This window comes from Marmota marmota, unplaced genomic scaffold, assembly GCF_001458135.2.
Source record: "Marmota marmota marmota unplaced genomic scaffold, marMar, whole genome shotgun sequence".
Classification (NCBI taxonomy): domain Eukaryota; kingdom Metazoa; phylum Chordata; class Mammalia; order Rodentia; family Sciuridae; genus Marmota; species Marmota marmota.
In genome coordinates this window covers 68,267,438-68,293,983 of record NW_026000026.1, presented here as the reverse complement: position 1 = coordinate 68,293,983, position 26,546 = coordinate 68,267,438, and the positions used below count along the sequence as shown (strand labels likewise).

Genomic DNA, 26,546 nt, shown 5'->3' with positions numbered 1-26,546 from the left:
TGGGTGGGAATGTAAATTAGTATAGCCATGACTAAAACAAGTATGGTGTTTCCTTAAAAAACTAAAAATAGAAATACTACATGATCCAGTTATCCTACTCCTGGGTATTTTTCTGAAGGAAGTGAAGTCAGCAAACAAAAAAGTATCTGCATATCCATGTTTATTGTGGTACTATTCACAGTAGCCAAGATATGGAATCAGCCTATGTGCCCACCAACAGATGAATGGATAAAGAAAATATGGTATATGTACACAATAGAGTATTACTCAGCCATAAAGGAAAATGAAATCATGCCATTTGCAGGAAAATGTATGGAACTGGAAGAAGACATCATGTTAAGTGAAATAAGCCAGACACAGAAAGACAATTATTGCATGTTTTCTCTCATATGTAGAAACTATAAAAGGAAAAAGGAAAAAAGAAAAATTGACCAGAAAATAGTAAAAGAGGGATTGTTAGGAAAGATGAAGAAAAACAGGGGTTGGGGGAAGAGGGGAAGGGCATGGGAGGGAAGAAGCACAATATATACATGTATGAAAATGTCACAGTAAGACTCATCAATTATACAATTAGCATGCACTAATAATTATAATAAAAAGCTTACCTATCATATTATTCCATTTAAATAATATTGTTGGGAATGACAAAAATGATGAAATTATATAGATAGAGAATATCTTAGTCACCACCAAGTGTTTAGGATCAAGATGGAAGTGGAATGAGTATAAAGGGATAGTTTGAGGGATCCTCATGGTGAGGAAACAGTTGTGTATATTGACCATGGTAGTGGTTACACAAATCTAAACAGATAACAAAGGCATGTAGAATTTTACATACCCATACATAAATGAGTGCAGGCAAAATTAACGAAATGTGAATAAAATTTGTGGCTTATACCAATATGATATTGTATGACAGTTATATAAGACACTATCATTGGGGGAAACTGGGTGAAATGTACTTGGAACAATTCTATTACTATAGATTTACTTCTGGTAAATCTATAATTATTTAGAAATAAGAAATACCATTAAGTTAAAAAAATGAGAATAGAATGCAACTAGAGATATTCATAGGAAAGTAGAGGATTCTATAGACAATCTGCAAAAATATTTTCAGTTTTAATAGAATTTATAGTTTCAGAATTTTTAGGTAACTCTTATGAAGAGGATAGTATAAAGTTGTATATAAAGGCTCTGGTTCCTTAGGCAAGATGAATTTTAATCTATCACTTCCTGGTGAAAGAATGCATTCCAATTCTGTATGATTAATTGTTCTGAAAAGAATTATCTCAAGGTTTTTGGTCTATGAATTGTATAAGCATACATATGCTAAGAATGCATATGCTGTGTTTTGGATTATATTAACAGTTAAATCAATAACCAGAGCAAAGCAGAAGATTGAGAATGCATATGTTAACAATTCAGAAACATGGAAACTGTTATCATGTATTTTTTTTTCCTGGTAGAATTTTAGAGTATGTTCAACTTTTTCTTTTATTAGAGTACATTTCTATTTTCTTCAGGAAGCACATGTACTTTGTATAATGAAATGTTAATTTCTATAAGAAAAAGATTTTTAAATAAATAGAATAATATATATATATATATATACAAAGAACAAATAAAAATGAATAAGTAATAAAATAAAATAAAATTGTGTTACACACACACACACAAAGCTACAGAGGGCCACTGCATCCTATCCCAGGGATACCAACTACATCAAATAATTCCAATTGTATCTACTTTATATAATGTGATTCTTTGCATCCCTTTAAAACATAGACTTGGGGCTGGGGATGTGGCTCAAGCGGTAGCGCGCTCGCCTGGCATGCGTGCGGCCCAGGTTCGATCCTCAGCACCACATACAAACAAAGATGTTGTGTCCGCCGATAAGTAAAACATAGAATATTAAAAATTCTCTTTCTCTCTCTCTCTTTAAAAAAACAAACACAGACTTGATAAAAACAATGTTAGAAAAATTCTAAACACAACTGTGGATAGATGGCTCCCTGGACTATCCTAAAATGTCAATTTTGTTAACTACAGTAATGGCAGGACAGGGTAAGCTACTGTAGAATAAAGCTGTTCTGGGTTTTGTGAGAGACGCAAGGTCCACTGGCTTTTCTTGTCAGATGCAGAGGTGGTATGAGCCCACTGTGTTACTACTGTATTATTCTCAAGAGTTTTCTGGAGAATCAGATCCAGTGGGAGTGTGGGCTCTGTGTGTGTGTGTGTGTGTGTGTGTGTGTGTGTGTGTGTGTGTAGATACAGAGACAAAGAGAGAGAAGACTGGTTCACATGATTATGAAAGCTGATAAATCACAAGATCTGCTGTGTTGGAAAGCTGGAAACCCAGGAGAGCTGACAATTTAATTCCAATTATAAGGCCAGCAGGCTGGAAACCCAGAAAGATTCTAAGTGATTTTTCTTTTTGAGAATAAAGGTGGGAAGAAAAACAACAATGTCCCATCTTGGAAACAGTCAGGCTGAAAAAACTCCCTCTCATTTCAGGTGGAGAGAGTCTGATGTTTTTCCTATCTAAGCCTTCAGTGTATTAGATAAAGGCCACCTATATAGAAAAGCCGATCTGCTTTGCTCTGGCTATTGATTTAACTGTTAATATAATCCAGAAACTCTTTCACAGAAATAACCAAAATAATGTTTGGCCAAATATCTGGGCACCCTATGGCCCAGTCAATTTAACACATAAAGTTAATCATCATATTCTTTTAGAAAAAGATATGGCTAGGCCATCTATATCAGACGTGAGCTTTTCCTGACTTACTTTTTGTTCCCCTCAAATTTCTCTGGATTGTTTACCTGAGCCAACCTTGACTACTCTGATAACACAGCCTGAGAGCCTCCATGGCATCCTGCAGAAACCTCCTTGGAAAATCATCACCATCTACTGTCATCTGGAGCTCTGGTATGTAGCAGTCATCAGAATGCCCAGAAATGTAGGGTATTCATTTCCATCTAGCAGCAACATCTCTTCTCCAATTCTATGGCTCTTCTGAGATGCTTTGAGGCACTGGAAAGTATTAAAGATGCATGAATCCAGAACCAGAAGACTTAAACCCTAATTCTGCTTTGTTGCCTTAGACAAGTAACTTGTTACTCTCTTTTGCTTTATGTGTAAAACTGGAATACCCACAGCCTTTATAAGACTTTAGGAATCTCAAATCAGCACAAAATAAACAAATGGTAATTCCTTTTATTAATTTTTAGTGGTAAGAGCCAAAAGCATATAAATCACCAATTTACCACTATTTTTACATCAAAACTCCTGGAGGGCAGAAACCATACCACACATAGCTAAGCAGGTATATTAAACAGGTATGTACTTACCATGAGTTTAGCTGATGATAAAGGAAGAATGTTCTATTCTTTTCCAATCAGCTTAAAATTTCTTCATTTATTTCATAGTAGATATATCTTCCAGAAATAGGCCTGCCAGATAAAATGCAGGATGCCTGGTTAAATTTGAATTTCAAATAAATAATGGTTACTATTTTAGTATAAGTTTGCCCGATGTATATCAATTGTTGTTTATGTGAAATTCAAATTTAACTAGACATTCTGTATTTTTATTTGTTAAACTTGGCAATCTTTTGCAAGAGGAGTTGACAAAAATTCATGTTAAAATTTCATATTAACATTTTCTTAAGTGATGAATATTTAAAATATATCATGTGGAAAACCCCATATTTGAGAATTTCTAATGGTTTATATGATTATTTGCCATTAAAATATGATTTACATAAGCTGAAGGACCTAAATAGTGTTTCAACCTTGTTAGTTTTGGTCATAAGATGATGATAGTAGTATTTAATTTACAAGGGTCCTTTGAAGTTTACCTGAGATTACATGTCAGAAATTTTTTGTAAATAGACCCCAAAGAGTCTTGGGGGAGCCTAGCTTCTGCTGACCAACTTACCTGCTTTTGAGTCCCAATGTTGCCATTGACAGTGCTGTGTGGGCTTGGAAAGGCTATTTAACCTCTCTCTGCCTTGTTTCTTATCCATAATGTGAGAATAATAATAAAACTTGCCATATAGGATTTTTATGAGGAGTAGAAGAGAAAAATGCATATATTGTGTCTAGTGTATAATAAAGTATTTAAATGTTAGGTCTTTTTGAAAATCTAGAAAGAGTCTCTCTCTATAAAGGCACTAATATATGGTAATGTGAAATTGGGGCCTAACTCCAGTATAAACTCCTTCTCTATGTGCTCCTTCTAAGATGCTCACATGTCAGGTGCTCACATGATCTTGTCGAAGGAATTAATTAATATAGGAATTATACTCCTGAATGCAACACTTTTCTAAATATCTAAGAATGCTGATGCTCCTTGTACTCTGAATATGTCTTTATACGCTTTCTGTACAAATGTAACAAGGCCATGAATCTTTAAATCTGACTGGATCATTCTTGTTTTAACCTTGTAAAGAACACTAATATCATCAGGAAATTATAACAAGTTTTAAAATTGATGCTTTGATCTTATAAATCAGCATCAACAATAGCCATACTCCTTATTGATCCAGAGCTTTCTGTGTGCTGTTTCTTCGGAAAGAATCCTAAAGAGGTCACTTAAGCATGAGAAGTTCAGCTGTTAGATCAGGACCTCAGACCAATGGGCCAAGTTTAGTGAGGCATTAGGGACTATAATGGACTTATCCATCTTTGAAGGGGGGTTCAAAGGTCAGGATTGCATGTGGAGAGCCCACATATCTTTCTTTTTTTGAAGAATCAAAACAGTCTATTATTATTGCTTTTACTATGCATGAAGGTTCTAGGTTCCTCGGTGATTGATGATTACTAATGTTGAAGGCATGACCTAGAAATACATACCTTCAAATTTTCTTTCTGGGACTATCCAGATTTTCCTGGTGCTTTATAAAAACAAGGAGGGATCAGATCATAGACCACCTATTTTTCTTCCAAGGTTCAAGTTTATTTGATTAACTGGGTGATCAGTGGCCAATTGTTCTAATAATTGTGTTGCCTCTTGCTAATGCTGTGATCTTAAATCTTGCATTAAAAAAATTAAAAAAAAAAGTAAATCTCACCACTTAGACATAGAGGCTTGTTTTAGTGAATGAGTTGTCAAAAATCTTTGGAGCATGTTTTAAAAAATAGATTAAGTGGATAGAGTTTTGACAAAAAAAGGAGTTGCAGTATCTCACTCCTTCTTTATGGCCAGCCCTGCCTTGGGTGGCACTGTGCCTTCTCACATCCCCATCATCTCCACCCACTCACACTTCTCTCACCAGCTGTGCCAGGATTTCATACAGGGAAGTCTTTATGTCACACAGCCCTTTCAAATATCACATCGAAATCATCTTTATCAGCTTGAAAACTTGGATCCCTCACAGAGTTCCTGGCACTCCAAACAGCGGAAGCCCTGTGTGAGCTGGAGGCAGGAAGCCACCGAGGCAAGGGCACCCTCTGGCTGACACGCATTTTCAACAACGTGTGTGTGCCACTGGACTGCTGCTTCTCTACTCCTTTCAAAGAAAGGAAGCTTCAAAAACGTTGGGACATATGAGCTTCGTGATGCACATTGAATAGAGGGAATCACGCATCGTTTAGAGGTTTTCCTGTGCTTAAGGAAACATACGGTGCTCATGTTCTCTAATGTATGAATCAGAACCCTGAACTTATCTGTTGAAGCAAAGAGATAGAGTATAGTATTTGAAATTAAGTTTTTTTTCCAGAAAAGCCTGAGTTGATGGTAAGCCTATTTGGGTTGCCAGACCAGATCTTTCTTTGCTTTGATATTCTCTGGGAAGTTAGGCCTGACTGTTTTTTTTGCTGGACTCTCAGTTTTTCTTTCATTGAATGTTTACATCAGTGTTTGATGTTGATACAAGATCTTTTTTTTTTTTTCTGAATTATTTGCCCATTACCCAGGTCACAGGAAAAAACATCAAGATATCAACATCCTTCATGCTGTTGGGAACTCAGTAGTTGAAAAACTCACCTGGCATGGCTCCTAAATATAAATGAAACTAATTTGGACAGACACCATGGGCCATGACAAGTGTCATCTATGATAGCCTCTCTGCTCTTTGCTTGATGCCAATTCCCTACTTTTCCCTGAAAGTATTCCTTCTTTACAATGTCAATAGCAATAATAATGACAATAGGGCTAGAATTGTAGCTTAGTGGTAGAGCACTTGCCTAGCATGTATGAGGCACTGGGTTCGATTCTCAGCACCACAAATAAATAAATAAAATAAAGATACATCCACAACTAAATAATAATAATAATAATAATAATAGTAATAATAATAACAACAAGAGTAACAAAATTGGTATTTAGTCAAGGCTTCCTAAGTACCAGGGATTTACTAATTCATTTAAATATCCCCCATGGCTTCCTTTAGATCCTTCTTCAGAATTTTGAGAGTTTCCTTGAGGGTATCATTTTTTAAAATGTAAACTAAAACCTTGTTGAATCAATAAATGCAAAACTTGGAATTATGGGGAAAACATCAGAAAGTATGGCAAAAGAAAGTGTTAAAAGCACTCACAGTCCAGTCTCAAAGATCGTGGGAGAGACAACCTGAGTGTTCTTGGAAATCCTGCCATTGAATGCTCACAAAACCAACACTGGCATTATGAGGTAGGATCTTGTTCCCTAGTGTTCACCAGCAAAGATCCGAGGGAAGCAGGGTTCCTCCAGGTGATGAGGAAGCATCTTCCTGTGTGGTGTGAGTTCAGAGGTACCACTCAGTCTTCTGCTACCTGGCCTTCTGTGTTGAAACTGAAATTCTAGCCCTTTGGCTTAATCCTCCATCCTCTGTACTCATTCCTACCCCCATAAATACTTGGGAAAATTGAGGAGATGGTGTGTAATCCCAGATGTCTACTTAGAGGACACTGTGCTGGAGGACTTGTCTTGGGGCTGCATTTGCATAGTAGGCATACTAATTTTTTTTTAAAAGAGAGAGAGAATTTTTTTAATATTTATTTTTTAGTTTTCAGTGGACACAACATCTTTATTTTTTTAAATTTTTAAGTGGTGCTGAGGATCGAACCTAGCGCCCCGAGCATGCCAGGCGAGCGCGCTACCGCTTGAGCCACATCCCCAGCCAAGGCATACTACTTTTAACTAGAGTGTATTTAAGTAAATGCATAAAACTAATTTGGGGTACTGATGAGGAGACTGTGGCAGGGGCAGGGTAAAAATCCACCTAGGACAACCCTTGATTTTGGCATGTAGTTCATCTATCCAAGGAGAGAAACTTTACTGTAGAATGCCCAAATCAAGTATCCTGAGCCAAAAGAGAAAGGGCAGCTGTGGGGCAGTATAGGAGGCAGAAGGGGCAGAGAAAGGTATCCAAGATCTTGGCTCTTGTATCAACCTTGTGCTTGGGGCTGGTTCCCCCCAGGGGCCAAGCAGCAGTAAACTCAGCTTGCTTTCTTTGTCCTGATTGAATTAGAAGGAAGTCAAGGAAGCCTGTGTGATTCTAAGTCAGGAAAATGTGAGTGACTTTTAAAAACTTGCAACATCAAACTTTCCCATTGGAATGGAGCCAACCTGGGGCAGATGGGTCAAAGTCAGCTTTTGGCTCTCTTGCTCGCTTACTTCAGGAAGCAGGGGAGAGGGGATATGAAAAGAGAGCAGAAAGGTGAAAATACAGCCAGTAATGTTGCATTGAGTCCCAGGATGGGAGAAGTACAGGTAGACGGAGACTCACTTATTGCTGATAACAGTCTGTAAAAACAAAAACAAAAAAATCAAACAGCTCTCTGCTCAGGAATGAAAGAGGAGGGAGGAGAACTTAGTGGAAAGTCAGGGCTGCCTAGAGGCATAACAAATAACCACAGGCTGGAAAAGTACAGTGTGAGGGGGAAAATGTGGGCTAGGCAGATTCCTCTGCAGGGCTTCAGGCTGTTTTGTCTGGCATCCTATCAATTATATTACTGTTGCCTCTTTGAATTTGGTCATCTTGTGCTCTAAGTAAATGCACTCCATATTTTATGATCCTGGACTAGGGAGAAACTTCTAAGCCTAACAGGAGGCCCAGAAAACATAAAGCAAAGGTTGACAGATTGGAATAATTAAGAAGTCAAAACTTGTATTTGGCAGAAGCAGCTCACATGAACAAATTTAAAGGCCAAATGAGGACTGTGGGAAAATACTTTTTATACATAAAAAAGGCAAAGAGTTAATGTCCATAGAAGTTAAAGGTTCCTATAGAACAATAGAGAAAGAGCAAAGGCAGAGGAGGGGGACAGAACATAAAATGGGCAAATAAGAAGAAAATTACATATGATCCATAAACATTTGAAAAATACTCAAACCCATTAATAATTTTTGTAATTCAAATTAGCACAAAAGTTAATTTTTTGTTAAGTTGGCAAAATTTAATAAAATTTGGGATGACATATAGTATTTGTAAGAGATAAAAAACTAATTTTTTTCCACATTTTGCTAATGGGAATCAAATTGCTGTGGCATTTTTGAAAGACGATTTGGCATAAATCTGGCACAAAAAATTTTTAATTTAAAATAAAGTCACTCTACAATCCATAATTCCTGCTGACAGGATTCTATTATTAAAAAACACTGGCTCTAGTGAGGAAAATGTGTGTGTATGTATGTGTTTACACATTGTAATTTTGTAACAGCATAAAACTGGAGACAACTCAAAGGACATCAACAGAGAAGTGGACGAATAAATCATTTAACATCTACACCAGCTAATAGTATAAAGACACCAAATAGATGAGGTGTGTGTAAATGCATTGACATGGACATATGTAAAATGAAAAAAAATATACACAAATATACATTCATGTATATATACATACACACATATGTATTTATATAGATACACAAATATATATACACCCATGTGTATATAGTATATATATATACACTACATATGCATTTGTAGACATATGCTGTATATTTCTATTTTTATGAAAATGAAAACACCTATCTACACTTGTACATACATTGAAAAACTACATACAAACACACACACACACACACACACATTCACACCTCTCATGGTTAAAATTGATCAAGTATAAGAGGATAAGGCAATTGAAAAAAATGCTATATTTCTGTATTGTTTGAATTTGTTATAGCATGTACAACTTTTTCAGTTAAAAACTGCAACAAAATTCCAGCTTTTCAGGAGGTTGAAACAAGAGAATCACAATTTGAGGCCAGCCTGGGCAACTTAATGAGACTCTATCTCAAAATAAAGCTTAAAACAAGCTGGGGATGTGGTTCAGTGGCAGAGTTCTTAGCTACCATGTAAAAGGCCCTGGGTTCAACCCAAGAGCTGGAAAAAAAATGTGCCCAGGAAAACAAAAGAACTTGCCACGATGCAACTAAACCAGTCAGGGTCACTCCAGGTGAATTGGACTGGCACTAAGTAATCACAGACACAGATAGTACTTTTTTCTTGGGGATCAGTGACGGCTCCTCAGCCCCAGCTCCCACAAAGGAGGCAAGAGAGGCAGACAAAAGAGAAATAACACGCTGGAGACCTATTAATTGGGGGGAAGACACTTGAGAAAGTTCCACCCAAATGAGGCAAGGGATTGGGTTTCAGGGGGTTGTAGCCCAGTCCCATTGGGTGATGCCCACTCCCAGAGCTGTAATTCCTTGCCCAGGGAAGATGAGGTCCACTTGCTTTCTTGCTGCTAGTGGAAGCCAGTTTCACACCTCCATCGCTCAAGGCTAAGGGTAGTGCTCAGCTCCTATGTGCTCAGCTCCTGTTGATGGCGGCCCTCCAACAAGAACTGTTCAAAATAAACCAAACTTTTTTTTTTAAGATGTAAACAGATGCACGTTTACATTCATATTAGTCTCCTATTGTAAGTAGCAAAGTAATTGTAGTGTAAGAGTATGATATCCAGAATAAAACTATTCCCTGCTCTTTGAAGATTACTGACTGGTGATTGGGTAATTCTGAAGACAACTATAAACTGAGAGCAGAAGCATTTGGACACCCTCTCCCAGGGGTTTAGCACTGAACTAAAACTCCAGAGGTTTAGGTTTCAACAGAACCTAATAAACAGCATTTAGCACACTCTCATCTCAGCATCTACAGCTTATCCTCACCCCCAAAGTCACCTTCTTTAGCATTCCTACCCATAAGAGTCATTGTGAGGACCCAGTGAGTTACTGTGGGAGTGTTTGAAAAGCGATCGGCACACAGCAAGTGATATCGATTTTGCTATCTGAAGTTGTATCTCCTTCTTCCCTACCTCTGATGTAGGGGGAGAAAAGATTCAACTCATTTCCTGGCTTCCCAAAGACAACAGATCTTTCAGGATTTCCAAAGTGAAAAGCGGGCAGATGGCACAAAGGAAAAAGCTGGCCTGTGGACCCACCATGGTTTTCCCAGGATAGGGTCTTGCGAAGAATCAGAGAAGGTGGCAAATGGTGAAAGGGCAAGATCATTCTTCTAGTTTCTCATGGAATCAAGTCAATGGTGGTAGAGATTCTTAGGGTTCCATAAACTTGGACTTGATTGTAGAGGGAAGGTATAGAGGGGCCCACAGGCTATTCCTTGGAATTGCCAATCAAAACAAAAAATATTGGGGGAGGAAGGACAAAGTGAGAAGGGAGAAAATGGCACTGACCAGTGGGTTCCCCAACATAGTGAGGACTAGCTGCAAATCTGCCTATGATGGAGTGGAACACTGGCTCTGCTGGGGTAGAGCCTGGCAGATGATGACGTGGACTGCAGGATGCCCCAATTCAACTAATGAATCATCATTCTAATACACTAGTAGACTCCCCTTCTTTTAAAGCTCTGTAGCAAAGGGTTACAACTAAGGGTCGGAAAATAGAAAAAAAAATCCTTAAGATAATTTCAATCCCAGTGCTTATATAAACTATAATTTTTATAATTCAATTGGGCTGAAAATATTACTATAATGGACTAAATTTAAATTGGAATAAAAAAGGATGAGTATTCATTCCAGAAAGATTTTTCAGGGTGGGTGTATGTGTGATGGGGAAAGTACTTGAAGAAGAGGGTCAGGGCTTTAGGACCAAGAAAGTTTTATGCAATCATGAGACTAAGGCAGGAATTATGCTTGCACAGATTTCTAGTCTATACTCTTTTTTCCTTCTCTTTGTTCCTAAAGAAACATTTTCCCCTCCCCTTTCACAGAGTTATAAAGATTAAGGAACCCAGGAAAAAGGAATCAGTTTACCTGCAAGGTAAAAAGAACCAGAGAGGTTTTGATTGTTGACAATGTTTTTCTGTTTATAAATATTGTAACAAAAAATACCCTGGGAAGAACATTCAAAATGGAATTCAGGAGATAAAATAGACTTGGGATTGTATTTCTACCTCTCTGCCTGGTTTCCTCTTCTATAAAGTTGGGCACTTGATAGCATTAGATTACCTCTAAGATTTCTTCCATTACTTGCATTGCAATTCCTTCCTTACTTTCTGGAATTGGAGGGACCTTAGCTGTCAGCACAAAACCTCTACCAAAGTGGGAAAAAAAAACTCCCAACTTTATGGGAAAATCCACGTAGTGTGTTAACCTTTATGAATTAATATTTTTAGTATAAATTGATAATTTATACTAAATTGATAATTTGAAAATCAAATATAATGGAATTCTCTTGACCAAAACAGTGGTTTCCTCTAGCATGGTTACCTAACATTCATTTCCAAAGATTTTATATGTGGATACAAAATTAATCCACCAAAAGACCTGGGTCTGGAAACACAGGCTGAATTTCTCAAAAGTTCCCTGGAGAGAAGTATAATGACTAGACTATTCACACACCTTGGCCATGTGATGTTCAAGGATAAACCAGGGATGTTCAAGGATAAATGCTACTAGGACTGGGTTTTGCTAGGTGCAGCGACACACCCCTAAACTGCAGGACCTCAATAACTGCAAGAGGTTATATTTTGTTCATGTGAAGATATGTAGACTCTCTCATCCAGGAATTCAGTGCAAAGGCTTTCTTCACCTTGTCTGCCAGTATCTCAACAAGTGATTCCAAGTTCATCCTATCAGGCGAGAAAACGGATGGAGGAGGCACCACAACTGTCAAGGACCAGAGTACCACATCACTTCTGTTCTTATTCCTATCTGCCAGAGCACAGTCACATGGTCCTAGCCCAGTTCAAAGGATCCTGAGAAATGTAGGAGAGAACATAGATATTTAGTGAATACTATTTGTCTCTGGATGAACTGATGTTTTAATCAGGGACATAAAGATTTCAAGTGAGTGAGATTCCTTACTTCAAATGTTTGGAACGGGCAACTAAAAGCCCTGGTTTTTAAATATGTGGTTTCTTTAGTTATTTTTACTCTAAAATTAAAAAAAAAAGTCTAAACGACTGGGACAACTTTGCTAGGAAGTGGGTCTTCTGAAGTCTTCATCACATCTAGGGATGAGGCTGCTTTTGTGGCTGCATCACATTGTTAATTCATAATAAACTTTAAGCCAGCTAAAACCTTCACAGAATTGTGAGGAGGAACTGCTGCCAAGCCAGGCTTCGGATCTCGTACCTGTACTGTTCATTTAGCTTTAGACCTTAATACAGGACTGCATATTTATTATGTTATGTGTCACTCTGTTATTTTCAGACAATTGTCTCAGCCTTCTGAATTTTTAATTTCATCATCTATTGTAACAGCTATTTCTTCAAGAATTGCATCATCTACCAATTTGATGAGTACATCTTGAAAAAATAGGCCAAGGGCAGAGTCCTCCAGTAGAACCCCAGAGACTTCCTAATTCATTAATGAGCACAGTGGGTTTATTTGTTCCACTAGCTTCAGATATTCTTACCTTATTCTCAACCAGTTCATATTTCTCTACTTACTCTAGGATTTCATAAGATTTCTTAGCATGATCTTATTATCTTCCTTTCTAAGCCCCCTCCTACTTCTGGATTGCTTACTGGTGAATGGCACCACTGTCCACCCCATTGTGCCAGAAATGTGAGAGCAATCCCCAAGTCTGTTTCTTCTTCATCCCCTGAGAAGAGAAGTTGGGTTAATACTGCCACTTTTCAAACAGGTCTGCTACCCACTAATGCCTGGATGGACTCCTCCAAGCTTCTCTCTATGTCTCTGGTCTTCCTTCCTCCCCTCTATCCTCTTCCTCAATGGAGTGATCCTTCTAAACTGTAGTCATCATGCTACACCCTTGAGTGAAGACATCAAAACCCCTCAGTGTAAGGTTAACATTAAAAGAATTTAATAAGTAGTGGGGCATGAGCGATGACCAACCAGAAGGTCAGCAGGGCACCTTTCCATTCAAGTGTGTCCAGGTGCACCATCTACCCACTCCTCCCTCTCCTAGGGGTTTCAGCAGATCCATATTTGCATTTGCACTGTACTATCCTGGTCCTTCCTCAGTCCTCTCAAAGTTCCTACCCAACTCAGAAGCAGCAGAGAACTTCATGCATGCTGTTTCACTACGTTATTTTTGGTAGCAACTGGCCATTCTTTTAGATTTGACTTTATGGAGTCAGAGCCAAGTTTTTAGAATTCAAAATAAAATTCAAAATAGAATTCAAAAATAAAATCAAACGAATACAGCAAAACACTTCTAATCCCCATTCTTACCCTAAAATGTTGACCTCCTAGAAATGAAAAGGGTTTCTTTTTATATTCTCAACCAGAAATTTGACTCTGCTGTGGTTGGATTTTTTTTTTTTTTTGGTTTTATCTTCTTTCAGGCAATCACCCTCTCTCTGGGTCTAATTAAATACCAAACGCACTACAAGTTAAGAAAAATTCCAAATATTATTCCAATTCGTTGTTGGGTTGTACACCTCCACTGCTAAAATCAGCACCATGTGGGTAGGGACCAATGTTTGATCTCTGTTTTTCTAGTTCCTGGAACATATTAGGTGCTGGATAAATGTTCACTGAACGAGTGAACAAAGATATGCTGTGTCAATACGTTTTTGATAATTAACCATGTACTAATATTACAAAACAGAAAATGGAATGATGGGATTTAATTTCTCTGTTGTAGGTTCCAATTACAGAAATAAGAAAATTTATAGCTTCTCTTGAATAGGATTTCAGAAACCACAGGGATTCCAAAACCACATCTGTAACAATCAATTTTTGCAGGAGAAAAAGGATGTATACATAAAGAGAAAATGTAATAACATGTTTGCACATAATGGCTAATTTCACTGTGTTAGGGATATACAATTTTTCACATAGAAAAGATTCATTTTGTTTCCTTCTCACCTTTATGCATGTTTCTCTTATTATAATGGTAATTAATGCCATTTTATAAAGCTAAAACAGTGGTTTTATTTGGATCCTTCTTTTTAAAGTCTGTTCAGCTTGTTGGACTCTTGACCCCAGAATTGGGCTTTAATAATGAGTATTTAACAACAATTAAAACAGTATTTTCCAGGTGCTAAGTATTGGCTCTATTAATTGTTTCTAAATGGACTTTTTAAATTTTTTTTTTGTGTGTGTGATTCCCCTTTCTTTATGTGGCATTTAAAAGTAAATTATCATTGACTTTGGTCCTTAACAACTTTCAGTGGCTTAGTGCCATTGATCCGTGCCACCACTGATGCCACCTCTGTGGCATTATTGTGCAGGTGAATGCCATCATTGCTGTGCTGATAGGAACAGCATTACAAAGAGGATGTAAGAGAGTGAGTTCTGGATCCAGAGAACCTGGTTTGAATTACCACTCTGCTACTTGTCCTGGGGAACTACTTATTATTTAGAATTTGTACAAAGAAGCTAACATCACATGCAATTCAAATGGTTAAATAAGATACAGTATGTAAGGTAACTGTTATAATTTAAAGCAACAGTGAAGAGATATCACCAAATTGACATATGAACAAGGTGCCTTGCTCTCTGAATCCCTTGGCTCTCACTGGAAACAAGAGCTAGGGCAGAGAGTGGATGTGAGACAGGCCACCTGCACTGACTGTCCACATGGCCAGGGCTGGCTCAGCTGTCTTGGCCTACTGGGTCAGGGTCCCCTTCTGTCTCTCTGTTCTGTGTGCCTTCCTCAAGAATGCACAGCCTTTGCAGAGAGAGGAAGACCACACTGCTCACCCCACACTCTCCTGGTTCTGCTTTCCCATGAGATGGGCCAAGAAACCTTTCACTCTCTGGTCTGCAAGCACTGGGTCATCACACAGACAGATGATTATTAAAAGTACAGGAGAAGACTCTCTCAGCGTGTCACTTGGCCACTATGTTAGCTGTGTGTGCCTGCATATGAAAAACTAAATATAGTGGGCTTTCTTTATCTTCTCATTTCATTTTTATATCCAGTTCTTGAAAAGACATTTTACTCATTCTTAATTCAGAAAAAAATTAAACCCACTTTGTAGTTCAGCTGTTTTCAATTACTTTGCTCCACTCCCTCTCCACGTTGTTCTGGGCACTCATTTACCCGCTGAAGGACTTTCATGAGGCAACCCTCTGCTCCTTGTCAGTCACTGAGGTCACACTGGCGCCACTCACCTCATCTGCTCCCTGTGAAACCTGCTGGTTCTGAATAAGAGAGTGCCAAGTAGAATACGAGAGTTCTGTTCTTTCCCAGCCCCCATTCCCAAATATTTGTTAGTACATAAATATCAGCCCACAGATGGTATTTTGCAGGAATCACTGTTTCCTTTATATTTAAATCAGTTTAAATCTTGCCTGGGTCCCTTTCCATCCAGGCTGGTAGGAAAAACAATTTCAGCCCTTACTGGGGCTCCCCACCTCAAGGACTGTACAAAAGAATGTATGCATCCCCAGAGCATCTCATTGTCTCCTCTAGTCATGGGCCATGGCCCTGATGATTACCACTGAGATGCTCGTTGTTACATTCCAGGGAACTATTGGCTCCAGAAGCCATTCTGAGGGCACTGGAATCAAGGTTCCTCTGCAGCCAGCCATGGTTTCTCTTCTTTTCCTCAGGGTTCTACCAAGAAGCGGAATGCGGATTCTTAATATTGCAGGGACTCTCCAAACCTCATCTCCTTTCACATTCTCAGGAAAACTCTTACTTCCTTTTCTACTAACTTGAAAGTCACCACTTTTTCACTCTTTCCTCTCTGGAACACCTGACATAGTTTCTTCAAAGGTATGAACTTCAAAATGAGATAGGAAAGGCCTTTGATATCAAGTTTTCTGTTTATATTAAAATGCTTGAAATGAAAAGGAGGAAAAATACAGAGAAAATTATTTGCTCAAACATTATCCTGTTCAATCTTTTGAATAAACTTTAGTTAAGAGAAGCATCAAGGGAAGTGCAGGAAGCAGGGAGAAAGGCAGCTATGGCACAAGACATTTGTGGAGATGCTGAGAGACCGAGGGGGCTGCAGTGGATCTGTGGATGGGGGGGTCATTGCTGCAGCCTGTGTGTGGTTTCCTGCGAGTCTCCCACAGTGATCTCCCAACGTAAAGGCCTTTACATTGTTTCACTAGCACGTCTTCGTTGCATCTTTGTTGTTTCATGTCTCTTTTCATTCTTTGTATTTTTCTTTCTTTATCGTTCTTCAACACAATTTCAGATCATCCTCACACATACAGCATAATTATCATAGAGTCTGATTTTCTTTGTCAAGATATCAGATGCTCTGAAGCCTGACTGTCAGGTGATCAGTCATTTGGCCAACTTCATAAGGGAAGTAGTCCACAAGTCAGCCATTGTAAATAGTCAGATGAGTAGATCAGATCTGATGTGATCTGAAGGTTGAGCAACTGCTCTGCAAGTGATTGAACTGGTTTAATGTATAACTGTCACTTTAATTCTAAGGTCCAAGGGCACATTAGCTTTTTGCTACAACCTGAGAATCTCATGCTTTTTGCATGATTGCCATCTTCCCGTCGTGTTTCAACCTATATAGCAAATGTGAATTTCTGGACCACTGCTTCCCATTTCATTTATTTTACATGTTTATGTGTATGTTTATAAATATTTAAACCTGTAAAAGCTGTTTATTGTATTTCTATTATCTACCTTTGTTGCAGAACACCTGCTTTCTTTCACATCCTCAATATAAAAATGATTTTGAGCTAAACAAACATGTTATAAGCTTATACAATTTTGCAGTGAATGATTTCTGTGTTCTTTTTGCAACACAGATTGCATTTCAGTTCTTTTCTCCACATGCTTTTATTCTACAGAACAGAGGTCAGTATGTAATGTCCATGGGCCAAATCTAAACTGTTATCTAATTTTGTAAGCAATGTTTTATTAGAACACAGTCATACCAAATCTTTCAGGTATTGCTGTGGCTTCTTTCACACTTCAGTGTCAGGAGTGAGTGAGTAGTCATGACAACTGTAGATCTTTCTAGAAAAAGTTTGCTGACCCTTACTATGGAACAATAACAAAAAGCCCTTTCCATCACAGAATTTTCCAGCTTCAGAACTGGAAAAATACTGGTTGAAAAACTTTGTTTTATAGATGAGAAACTAGGACCATGCCAGAGTCAACTTTTAATGAGTATACCAAGCACTTATCTTAGCAAGTATTATCTCAATTAGTAACAACAACAAAGTTATTTTTCTTTTATGGATAAGTAAATCAGGATACAAGGCCTTAAATAAATTTCCTGTGGCCATTTAGGTATCACAATAAGGAGGTAGGACTGGACCCAGGCACAGGAAGTATAGAATCATTATGCCATTCAGGCTCTAAGGTAAAGAATTTTCTCTAAGTCCCACAAAAAATTAGTATCAGAACCTACAACTAGTGCCATTTATGAAAAGTAAATATATATTTTCATCTCTGTGCTCTTTGGCCAAATGAAGAAGAACAGCCTCCTTTGCATCTTTTTTTTTTTTCTTCAAGTTTTGAAATAAAATACACTGGCCAGATGTTCTGGGGTAGAACATCTGTCCTAGCATCTGACCTGGAACCAGCTTTTTCCTGAGAGAGTCACATAGCTACAGCTCTGTTTCTGGACACTTGCTCAAGGGGTGATTAATAGTCTACATAAACTAGAAGTGAACCATCTACTAGAGGCTCCTCAGCTCTGAGAAGGAAATGGGACTCTTCTTCACAAGTAAACCTATTGTGGCTTCCTCTTCCCTGTGCTCAAAAAGTTCTTCCCTGTGCTCAGAAACCACTATTCAGGGTCAAAACATTCATAACCAGCATTTCCAACTGGGACAATAACCTAGGTCTAAATGCCGCAAGAATTATTGAATCAGCATAAAATTAAACTGCCTCTTAATATTGTATAGCTTTCATCAATTACATTATTACTGCAGCTTCCTGACCATTGAAGTACTGCATAGTCAGGACTCCAGCATCTGGCCAAGGACCTAATCCCACTCCTTTGGAAATGTTTAACTCTTATTCTTTATTTTACATGTTTATGCATATGTTTATAAATATTTAAACCTGTGTTTTGTAGTTTGCTTTATAGTTTGAATGTTTTTATCCCTCCAAATTTTGTTGAAATTTGATCCCCATTCTGATGATATTAAGAAGTAGAACCTTTTAGGGAAGTGATTAAATCATAAGTGCTCTATCTTCATGAGTGAGACTTATTGTCCTGTAAAAGAGGCTTCAAGAGAGCTGCCTGGCCTTCTCCACCCTTCTGCCATCTGATGGCATAGCAACAAGGTATCATCTTGGAAGAACAGAGCAAGGTCTCACCAGACAATAAATATGTTGGCATCTTTATCTTGGACTTCCTAGCCTCCAGAACGTGAGAACTAAATTTTTATTTATAAATTATAAATAGGCTATTATGTTATAGCAACAAGAAGAGACTGATACTTGCCTCCATGTTTTAACTCCTTCATCTTTTGTAACTAGGCTCTCTCCTCAGGATTCTGATATCATCCTTCCTAAATATTTCTCCTGAAATGAAGACCTTCTCTGTGCCAAAAGTGAGGTAGCTAACACTGCCAAAGAAAGTCCCACAACTAGGCAGATTACTATTTCAGTAAAAGTATGGTCATCACCTTCTGCTGATGTTAAAATGAAACACGTGAGAAACTTGTGCTCTGCTTGTCAGTTCATATTCTCATTTCCGTGTTAATATTCTTCTCAAACTCTTGAGGCTATCACCAATCTCAGCAAATGGGAACTCTCCATGCCTCCACACCTGCCTGCTCACAGACCCCCTTGTACTTTACTATTCACATTTGACAGTGAAACCTTCCTGCTAGGGAAGGCCAGTAAATAGTTCCATAGGTTTCCTCCATCACATCAAATCTCAACATCTCAGGTAACTTGCACTGACCATTTTCTCATTTTCAGAATGGTCTCAAAGGAGGTTCACCTGAGCAGTAGTCTGACAAGTTAATTCATGAGAGGAGAAAAGACATCCCTGGGATAAATGTTATAGAAATACAGTATCAGTTTGCATGTATAACCATGTAACCACAGAGTATAAATTGGTCCCTCTTGTACTGAATAGAAATTTAAACCAAATGAAGTAAAACAAACAACAACCAAACTCACTCCACTCTGACTCTGATCTGTCACAAATGGGTCTTAGGATCATTCACACTGTAGGCTACAAGGACGCAGAGATGGAGTAACTGTTGCCACCTGCACTGAGGTTAGCTGGCTGACAATGGCTTGGAGTCCGCTGAAGTCCTCAAAGCCAACATAGTGGAAAACTCATCTTTGACTTTGTGAAAATACATATGAACTGCTAAAGGGAAAGAATGAAACTGAGAGCTGAACAAATGACAATTTAAATATTATGAGCAAGTCTGTCTGCCAGTCCCGTCACTGCTCATATGACCCAAAATAGTGTTGTCAGGGAGGAGAAAAACTAATCCCTGGAGTGTGTCCAACGCCCATCTTCATTATCTCATTCCTCATCACACAGACACTGAAGTAATCATTATTGTCAGCTCAGTCATCATGGTGAGTCACCACTATTATCTTCAGAGCCAAGCAAAAATATCTAGGATGTACAGTGAGTATTCTGCATTACTCTTTTCCTGTGTGTGTGTGTGTGTGTGTGCATATGTGTGGGTGTGTGCACGCGTGCACATGCCTTTCCATCTCCTTATTTATTATCCCCATATTAAAAATGCGGTGGTTACATTTTGCATGTGTTGAGGTTATTTTATTCTCTAAACTGTTATCCAGTTTACATTTATAAAAATACATATATTGCTACAGAAGCATGTATCCATCAAACCATATATACTTGGCTTTATATTCATTTTAAGGGATTCTCAAGACTTATTTCCAGAAAACATTGTACTTGACTTTACAACCATCCCTTACATAAATTGCAATCACTGTGACATTGACAGTAATGCTGCTGCTGGGGTGTAGCTCAGTGGTAGACAGCTTGCCTAGCATGCACAAGGCCCCGAGGTTTGATCCCCAACACTGCTAAACAAAAGCAAAAACACCCCACAAAAACTCGAGAGTGATGCTATTTTCCAGGACAAAAATAACTTATCTAATAAATGTACCTAAAATGTTACCTGATATAGAAAATAATAATATAGAAAACAATGATACAATGTAAGAACTACAGAAAACCTGGGAAACTTTTCTAGGGGGGAAGCCTTTAAATCACACTTTGAGTTAAACTTATAGTTAATATAGTTAAGTTACTTTTCTCTTTATAGAGTTAAAACATCTACCTATCCAGTTTTGAGTATAAAATTTCTGAAATGTGAGGCAATTCCAAATAAGGAAAGTGCTAAATAACTTTTAGTGCCTAAGATATATTCCTCATTTGAATAAGAATATTATAAAAATAATGTATGCCATTTCTTTTACATTAAAAGTGAGTTTTTCCTCATCCACATAAATATAGTCAAATATTTAAATAAATATCCCCCTGGTGAGAATCCACATTATTATTAACCCATGTTAACTTAGATTTGCTTCACTTTTTCATGTACCTTCAGGCATTTATTTCGAATTAGCTATTTCCATAATACTTGATTTTTGCCTGTGTTAAAATTTTAAAAAGTAAAACAAAACAAAACAAGCCCTCTTTCAACCTCTCCAGCCAGTGTCACGCCATCTCATCTGAAGGCAAAACTTCCTAAATTAGCTAAAGTTATCTGCAATTCTAAAACCTGACTAATTCAATCTTTTCTTAAGTGGTCTCCATGACTTAATTCCTTTTCCAATCTACTCTCCAAACCACAAATAGAGAAACTAAAAGCGTAGATCTCATCATGACTCTCTCCATCTCAAAAATCTTTCTATTGCCCTTTGTTTATCTTAGGATAAATTCTTAATTCTGTACTGTGATTTATGAGGTTCTTTGCCACCTGGTGCCTAATGACTTCACCACTCTTGGCTCTTCTGCTCACTTATGCTTAGAGTTCTTGAACATCAATCTTTCCTCATTTTGATTCCAAAGCTGTGTTAAGTTTGCTTTCACCTGGAAAATTCTCCACACTGTTTCTGGTCTGGGACTCTCTTCTTTCCTGATCTCTCAGGGCTAACTCTTATTTACCCTTCACCTCTCAGATTAACTGCCTCTGCTCCACCAGGGTCTTTGTGAGGGTTTCCTCTATGCTGCCAGTGTACCTGCCCTCATTATTCACCACACTTGCAGGGACTCGTTTAATGTCTGCAGAAAGATTTGTGCAAATAGAGTCCAAGCCTCTCATTACCAGTTTATAATCTAAAAAAGGTGTTGGAGAGACACACATTCATTTCATCAAGTCTAAAAGCCATGAAAGGAAACAGACATATTTATTAAATTAAGAATTTGAATTCAGTTTGGAAAAAAGTTATCATAAAGTATATAAGCAAATGAAAGACCAGGGGAAATATTTGCAATATATATATATGCCCAATTAAAAATGTTCTACATGCTATTATATTGTCTAATATTGTAAAAAGAAACCCCAAAATTTAGCAGTTTAACACTCATATATTATCTCAAAGTGTCTGAGGATGAGGAATCCAGACATGAATTACCTGTGTCTTCTGTATCAGAGTTTTGCATAAGCTTATAACCAAGGTGTTAACCAGACCATGGTCTCATCTGAAGGGTAGACTAGAGAAGGATTTGCTTCTAAGTTCATGTGGATGTTCACATGATTCATTTCCTTGAGAATTGTTGGTGTTAGTGTCTCAGTTTCTAATGAGATGTTGGGGAGGGTTCACATCAGTTCGTTCCCATGTAGCCCTCTCTGCTAGATAAGAATGTGAAAAATGCCACAGAAAGATTACTGGAAAAATGGAAGTCATACCTTTTATAACTTAATCATTCAAGAGAAAAACCCACCATTTTGCAATCTGCTCATCATTAGAAACAAGTCATTAGGTCTAGCACATGCTCAGGAGGGAGCATGGCCAGGATGCAGGGCCACTGCGAGCCATTTTAGAAGGTTTTCCACCACAGTGACATACAAACTGCTTTTATACAAATTCATTAGAAGAAGAAAACTTAATATGGATATGAGGATAAGAATAAGCAAGTCACACAAAAGAATAGGAATAGGCAATTCACATGAGAACAAATTCAAATGATCATTTTACACAGGAAGAGATTCTTGCCATCTCTAGCAGTCATGGGAATGCAAATTAAAGCAGCAATGAGAGGGTCTATTAGCACTTCTATAAAACTCAAATCAACTTATAAAGATGAAGAGACACTTTCATCATGCTTTGTTAATGAAAGTGAATTCTGTAGCCTTTTTGGAAAACAATTTGTTTAAATCAATTAAAAACAGAAATATATGTTCCTTTTGACTTAGAAACATAATCCAACAAAATAAAATCAAACACACACATACTTACTATAGTGTTGCTTTGGTTTAAAAAAAACAAATACACACACACACACACACAAAAAAAAAAAACCTAAAAATAAAATGGGTAGTTTTCAACAGGGAAATAGTAAGTGTGGCATGTGTATGTATAATATTTAGCCATTAAAAAGAATGATTAGGAGGGAGGGAGAGAAAGAGCGGGGTGGGGTGTTGGGGGGAGATGGCACAAAAAGCACAATATGCATTTATGTACAGTTACATTAATTCATGGCCATGTGAACAAAGAAAGAGGTTTTTAAAAATTAATGGCTTAACTATATTAAATGACCAGGAGAAATTTCCATATTCAAGAGATTCATATCTACAGTAGGAGTTTCTTTGAAAATCACTTAGTGACACATAGTACACATATTTACATGTGAATAAAGAATGGTGAGGGGAAACATGAAGCAACTTTTCTTCTTTTGCAATGCTGGGTAAAGTAGCAATTTTTAAACATTGGTTTCCTGTAGTGAGCTCATTAGGGGCAGTGATATTTGAACAAGATGAGGGAGCTATGTGTGTAATAAACAAAACAAAAATATAAAATTTATTTCTATGTGAAATGTAATATGATAAAAACATATTTTATTCCATTTAAATAACAAGGTGAATAGATAGATAGATAGATAGATAGATAGATAGACAGATATCCACAGATAAAGAAGCACAAAAAAAGTCACTAAAATGTTCATAGTGGAACTCTCAAGACTGGGATTCCAAGTAATTTTTATTTTCTTCCTTATAGCTTTATTATTAATTTGTTTTTAATGTTTAACTTAAATTTATTTTTAACTAATACATAAACACATAAATTGTACCTATTAATGGGTACCATGTAATGCTTTTGATACATTTATACATTGTATAATGTTTAAACAACTGAAGTATTCATAAACTGATGAATGAATAAAGAAAATGTGGGACATATACAGCATGAAATACCAGTCATAAAAAAGAAAGAAATCCTGTCATTTACAACAATCATTGTGTTAATTGAAATAAGCTAGGCACAGAAACACAAGTACCACATGATCGATCTCATTCATTTCCCTAATATTAGTGATGTTAAATATTTTTCATGTACTTATGGGCCATTTGTATTTCTTTGGGGAAAATGTCTATTAATCTTTATTTCCCCCTTTTATTGTATACATAATTATACACAATGATGGGTTTCATTGTGATATATTGGTACATGCTTATAACATCATTTGATTAATTCTCCTCCCCACTACCTCCTCTTACCCTCCCTTTCACCTTCCCCCCAGCCCTCTTCCTCTACCCTCATTTTTATTGGTGCATAATGGTCATTATGTACATCCTCCCTTCCACTTTTATGACATTTCCCCCTTTTCCCCACTAGCTTCCACATATGAGGGAAAAAAAAGTACAAAACTTGTCTAAGTCTGTATTGCCCATCTTTGATTGGATTATTTGTTTTTGAGTTTTGGGAGTTCCTTTTATATTCTGGATATCAACCTCTTATCAGATGTGTAATTTGTAAATATTTTCTCCAATTCTGCAAGTTGTATCTTTGCTTTGTTGATTGTTGGATTGTTTTCTTTGCTGGGTAGAAGCTTTTTGATGTAATTCCATTTGTCTATTTTTGCTTTTGTTTCCTGGGCTTTTGAAGTCTTATCCAAAAAATTCTTGCCTGTTCCAACATCCTGAAACATTTTCCCAGTTTTCTTTCAGAAGTTTTATAGTTTCAGATCTTACATTTAAGCCTTCAGAACATTTTTAGTTAATTTTTGTAACTTTGTGTGAGATAGGGATCAGATTTCATCTTTCTGCGTGTGAATATGACATTTTTCCAGCACCATTTATTGAAGACTCTCCTTTCTCCAATGCATATTCTTAGCATCTTTGTAAAAAACTTAGTTGGTTGCCACTCTGGAAATAAGTGTGGAGGTTCTCCAAAAGACTAGGAATGGAACCACCCTTTCCCAGCTATACCATTCCTCGGTATTTATCCCAAGGAATCAAAGTCAGCATATGATAGTGATACATGTGTTCATAGAAGCACAATTCACAGTAAATAAGTTATGGAAACAGGCTAGGTGTCTGTGGACAGAAGAATGAAAAAAAATAAAATATATTTTATTCTGTTATAGAGAACAAAATTATGAGATTTGCAGAAAAATGGATGGAAAGGGATAGCATCATTTTAAGTAAGACAAATTCACAAAGTCAAGGGCTATATGTTTTTTTCATATATTAAAGAGAGAGGGAGAAAAGGGGATCTTATGAAAATAGAAGGAAAACCACTGGGGCAGAGGAAGAGGACCAGTGGGAGGGAGGAGGGAAGGGAAAGGATAGGTGATAGGGACTGAAATTAATCCAATTGTTATGTACACATATGAATATGCTTCAATGCAAACTACTGTTCTGTATAACTATTAAGCACTAATTAAAATGTTTTAAAGCTCAGTTGACTATAGAAGCAATGGTTTACTTCTAGGTTCTGCATGCTATATCTATATTTGTGCCAACACCATGCTATTCTAATTGCTATAGCTTTGTAGTGTATTTTAAGGTTCAGGTAGTGTAATGTCTCCTGCTTTGGTCTCTCCACTCAAGATGATTTTGGCTACTCAAGTTTTTATTGTTTATACTTCCATAAAAATTTTAGAATTATTTTCTAGTTCTGAGAAGAATGCCATTGGTATTTCAATAGACATTGCATTGATTGACTTATTTTTAAAAAGACTTTATTATTTATATAACTTGAATGAAATATATATTTAAATATACATAATGTACATATACACATACATGATATGTATGTGTATCTATATAATAATCTTATTGCATGCTATAGATGTGGAATGATAGAAAAAAATTTATGTAATAAGAAACAAACAAGAAGAAATTTTATATAAAAGATATAGTATAAAAAGAGGTACTAACTCTGGAAAGCAAAACGTCACAATGAAGGAAAACAAGAAGTTTAATTTGGACCATAGGGAATAAGTGAGAGAACAGCAAGATTCTAAATGTAAGCTGGAAATAGACTCTAAAGGACTTTAAAGATAATTCAGACTTCATCCAGTAAGCAATGAGGAGCAATATTTTAGTGTATGATGACTCAATAAAAATCTATTGGAAGCTGAATCAGGTCCTGGTATTCTGGACAGAATGGTTAAGAGGGGCCTGCAGACAGGGAGATCATTAACGAGATTAATTATATAGACAGGGTATGAAGTGGGTCATGTTAGAGGAGAACAAGAGACATGGTGAGTTCTACAAAAGAGAGCTTAAAGATGGCATAGAAAATTTGAGGAATATGCAGTCTGCAAATATGTATCACACAGGCATGCTGTTTTGTCCTTATGCTGGTTTAATAGAAGATGGACTGACATTCTGAAATAGCTAAGAAGAGAGAGAGAGAGAGAGAGAGAGAGAGAGAAACTTTATTATCCATAAAGAACTGTGCATGCGACACCCCCAGGCACTGGTCACACAAGACCTGCTTAAGAATATGGACGGTGGAGAGCCGCCCCCTCCCCCCGCGCCGGCAAGGTAGACGGAACTGTGACCACCCACAGAACAGGCCCAGCGGCCTGCTGAGGGGCAGAGCCGCCCCCTACCCTACCCCACCCCCGCGCCTGCCAGGTAGGCAGAACTGTGACCACCAACAGAAAAGGCCCAGTGGCCGCGGAGGGGCAGAGCTGCCAACCACTCCTGAAAGGTAGGCGGGCCTGCGACCCACCGGCAGAACAGGAGCAGCGGCCTGCTGAGAGGCAGAGCCGCCTCCCCCCCACCCCCCGCGCCTGCAAGGTAGGCGGACCTGCTACCGACCGGCAGAACAGGCCCAGAGGCCTGCC

General features: G+C 37.6%; 1 long non-coding RNA gene across 2 annotated transcripts in view; it reads right to left on the bottom strand.

Moving 5' to 3' along the window:
- Positions 1 to 26,546, bottom strand: part of LOC125619084 — a 125,608-nt gene that overhangs the window by 14,788 nt on the left and 84,274 nt on the right. For both annotated transcript variants that reach the window (XR_007350577.1, XR_007350578.1), the window contains exons 2-3: positions 3,355 to 3,456; positions 2,827 to 3,037 (exon numbers count right to left, since the gene is read on the bottom strand). This is a non-coding gene — a long non-coding RNA (uncharacterized LOC125619084). The remainder of the gene's footprint in view (positions 1 to 2,826; positions 3,038 to 3,354; positions 3,457 to 26,546) is intronic.